The sequence below is a fragment of the Gavia stellata genome, chromosome 6 (assembly GCF_030936135.1).
Source record: "Gavia stellata isolate bGavSte3 chromosome 6, bGavSte3.hap2, whole genome shotgun sequence".
Taxonomy (NCBI): Eukaryota; Metazoa; Chordata; class Aves; order Gaviiformes; family Gaviidae; genus Gavia; species Gavia stellata.
The window spans coordinates 16,503,274-16,507,616 of NC_082599.1; positions in this window are offsets into that span (position 1 = coordinate 16,503,274).

Consider the following 4,343-nt stretch of genomic DNA (forward strand, 5'->3'; position numbering starts at 1 on the left):
CTGTAAAAAATTTAATTAAAAATAAATAAAAAGTTACCCCTCTGCCGGAAGTACACCAGCGATGCAAAAGTAGAGCAGCTCGACATGTTGCACTGCTAGTGAGGTAGAGCTGGAGCAAGAGCTGTTCGGAAGGATCACTGAGAAGGAAAGGTTTGCTTCTTGGAGAAACCTGCGAATCTGATGCTAGTCTCGGTTAATTTGGACTCTGTGACTGTTGAGTTACCGAGTATGCGGCAGCTATAGAGGGAGAGCACCCATCAGGCTAACTTGGGTAACGAGCTTGTTCCTCGCCGTTAGGCGGCAGTCTAGCACAACAGAAATAAATGCTGGTTGAGAGCAGTGCTAGAAGCTTAGCTGCAACTCTTCAGTGTAACTGGAGCTATTTTTTCAACAGATTAGTGAATGGATGTATTTTAGCATTAACTGTTCTTCCTTCCCCGTGTTGGGTTAGTGAGATGTGCCACATCCTCGTGTGCATCATCTGCTTACACACGCAACAGCAAAACCACCCACATCCTAATTCTGTTAAAACTTTTATAGCCTCTCTTCTTGTCCCATTTTCACACATCTGCTGAAGGAGTAACACCCTGAAGACATTGAGAGAAAGGTATGTGCTTTCCCAGCGTAGAGAGCTTCTATGTCAGAGCTAGAAATATTGCAGTGGTCAAGGATATAGGGAGCAATTTCCATTCCAGTTTATAAATTGTGTGTTAACCCGAATCTAGGTATTGGTTAGAACTGCTGTTTAGGAAGTAGTAGTAAAGGGCAAGTTGGGAATAAGCTAAAAATCATAAAAGGGGGCTTCGATGAAACTGACAAAGCACTACTTTACTGGTTTAAAACTAGTTGTGTATTTTTTTTTCCTGTTTCATAGTACAAGGATTTTCAAATGTTTGCATACAGAAGTTATCCATTCCATATACTACTGATCCTGTGACTTTCTGCTTGTGGTGACAGGCAAGCAGTCTCCAGTCTTGCTGGAGGCTGATTATATCCATTTTTCAAAAGGCATTTTCTTCTCAAATCTAGCGTAAGTGCATGTTTCCTTATGATTTTGGTATGATAATGTTGTTTACCTTACCTTTTTGGAGATGTGATTGCCTAGGTATTTGTGGGATGTAATTGCTTACCTTGCCATGATTGAGTCTGTGCTGTCGATAGCTAAGGAGTACTGTTAATGTTGCAGAACTTACGTGCTGTTTACTGATTTTCCACTAGTGGGATGCAATGACTTAACAGTGGTAAGACATTCTTCAGGTTCCACTGCGATTTCCATTTTCCTAGTGCCTATTTAAGTGTTTAAGCAAGTCAGTCTTACGGTGTTCAGTCCTGTTGAGCACTAACAGGTCTCCACTGATCACAGTACTGAAAAATAAACATTAATAAAGTATTTCAGTACCATTCAGCCAAAGACGATGCTTAGTGTGCTAGGTGTTCATTTTAAATCCCCATCTCATTTTGTTACACCCCTGCTGTAAAAGCAGCTATGGGCTACAGCTTGATCGGCTGGTTTTATATGGCAGAGTTGTCAGAGCCATAACCAACATTTTTTGGATTCAGTAGAAGACAGGTTTGATGAGAGATGTGAGGCATTTACAACAATGGTCTTTCATCAACACTATCTTAGGTCTTCAGGGATTATAAACCAGTGGCACTGATACAGATAAAATCCTTTTCACTGAAGTCTGCAGACTTCCGATCTTTTCATGTGTGGTTTTCAGTGTGTTGCCAGGGTAAATCAGTCTGTAGCTGTCAGTAATACTTGCCTAGTTGATGTTTCTCATGATAGTTTCCATTCTTGAAAGATGATTTCATGAAGCAGGAACTGTAGTGAGGCAGCCAACCAGGTTAATAGGGGCAAACATCATCCATCTGCTAATGCTTTGGCACAAAGCTGCTGTTGACTTCTCTCGCTTCTGGGAGATGGTACTTCCAGGGATGTCCCAATAAGGTTTTTATTCTTGAGACACTTGGTTTTTAACAAGCTTTAATTTTCTAGTTAGTGTGTTTGTTATAAAGATGCTTGCAAAAAAGCAAACCCATATTAATGCAAAATTGTATTAAAGTATCAAAACCCCATAAATCCTTTTGGAAGTGCAAGACCCGAAACTAAAAAAGAGCAGATTTTGCCTACAATGGCTTACAGTAAGGAAAGCAGTAGCTTAAAAGCCTTTAGCTAACACAGAACAAAACTACAGAGTTTACAGATTCTTCACAGGTCTGGTACCATTGTACAGAAAATCAAATAATGTACCAAGAATTTGGTGTCCCTTCCAGCAGTAACCTGTCACTAACTTGACGATCAACCACTGTTCCCATGAGTACTTTCTGCTTGCAGGTACCTGCTCAGCAAACCATCACCATCCTTGAGTTGCTTCCTTGAGACTGTAGTCACTTTCTGCATGAGATACGGTGGAGGGGCAGCAGATAACAATAGGTACAAATAATACAAAAGAAACTTCCAGTGACTCAGGTCTTAGACAATGTTCCCATTTTCTTACTGCTTCCCGGAGAGATACAGACTAATCCTGCTTCAGCGAGTTGCTGCTCTGCCCAGTTTGCCTGCCAGGCCAGTGGGCAGCCTGCCTTCAGGTTCCCGAAAAGCCCACAGTGCATTCAGTACTGAGACTCTCCAAAAGTTTCCCAGTGTGCCCTTGAATAATCCATTTGTTCCCCTCAGGAATAACATGCATAGCATGTGTCGGATTACTCATCATCAGCTTTAATCAAGCTTTAAGATAAAGTGATAGTTGCTTAGAATCTGGGCTTGAAAAACAGAACAAAGTTATAACCAAGGAAAGCAACAGCATGCATTATTAGAAGTCTATTTACACCTTCTTGCGGGCTGCTTGTATCTTGGCTGAGTTGGTATCATGAGCCAGCACCACAGAAACCAGCCCCAGTACAGACTTAGCCCAAAATCTTCCTAAACTTGCACCTCTCCTGGCTCTGCTTGTAAGCCTGACGGCTGGCATCCCTCAGAGCAGCCACTCTGGACAGAACAGGCCTTCTCCCTTCTCACCTACCTGCCCTTGCACTGAGACATCACCAAGTAAAAGGGGGGACTTTGCGTTTTCCCTCCTGCCTGTTGGTTTTTTGATCAATGCATGTTATTTCTTAAGGAGATCATGTTCTTGGCTTCAGTTCAGTTTGTAACCAGGAGCTGCTTGTATGGAGATCTATAGCTTGGCCAGCTGACATAAATGATGGCAAGACGAGTCAGAAGATCTAACAGGAAACCTAAAATCATTCCTCTGCATGGATGTCAGGAAAGAGAGTTGTGAGCTCAAGAGTTCACAACAAACCAATTTTTAGAAAGATTTCACTCTCTACAGTCCAAGCACACCATCAAGGGTTCCTGCCAAACCATGGTGTCAGGAGCAGCAGCAGCGTGTCTGACAGTACAAAACGGTCGGCCTGGCTTGCATTTGTAGTGAGGGGACATGTGTCGTAATGAAGTGTTTTCTATGGGTTTTTTCTGCACGTGTTTTCTATGGGTTTACTCCTGTGAGTAAAAGCTTTAATGTGTTTCTGTACAGGTAGCCGTAAGGGCTCTGTGACAGTATTTGGCACTGGTTCAGCTGCTGCCAGAGCACTGCAGCCACCATTCACAGGGAGTAGCACTCCACTCTGAAGGATTTAGAGAATAGCTGTGAGAACATCCAAAAGACTGAAACACACATGATGGTGAGAGCACCACAGAGCTCAACCTGTTTCATTCAACGTGCTACTGAGACCTGAGCACTGTCTCCAAGTGCCTGCAAGGAGAACAGTGGAAGGACAATAGAAAGCCCTTCAAGCTACCAGATAAACCTATCATTTACATATGCTCATTTATGCTTAGAATTACCAAAAGTTTGGTGGGCTGTGGTTCCTAGAAATGTTTAAACCAGGATTAGGTGTTCTTCAAAAGGAACCATGAATTAGGTTAAAGAAGATGACATACATAGTGCAGCAGATCCTGGTATCCAGTGACAGGACCAGAGGTAATGAGCACAAACGGAAACAGCGGAGATTCCCTCTGAACATCAGGAAACACGTTTTCACTGCGAGGGTGACCAAGCGCTGGCACAGGTTGCCCAGGAAGGTGGTGGAGTCTCCATCCTTGGAGATATACAAAAAACAGCTGGACGGAGTTCTGGGCAACCTGCTGTAGGGATTGGACCAGATGACCTCCGGAGATCCCTTCCAATCTCAACCATTCTGTGATTCTGTGATCTTTTCTGGCTTCAGAGTAGATCATCATGCCCTGCTCAGTTTCTTTAATTTCTTATTTTTGTGAAATCAGCAGCAGTACTGTTTCCCAGCATGCTAAAATGCATAACAGAGAGCGGGATTTAATT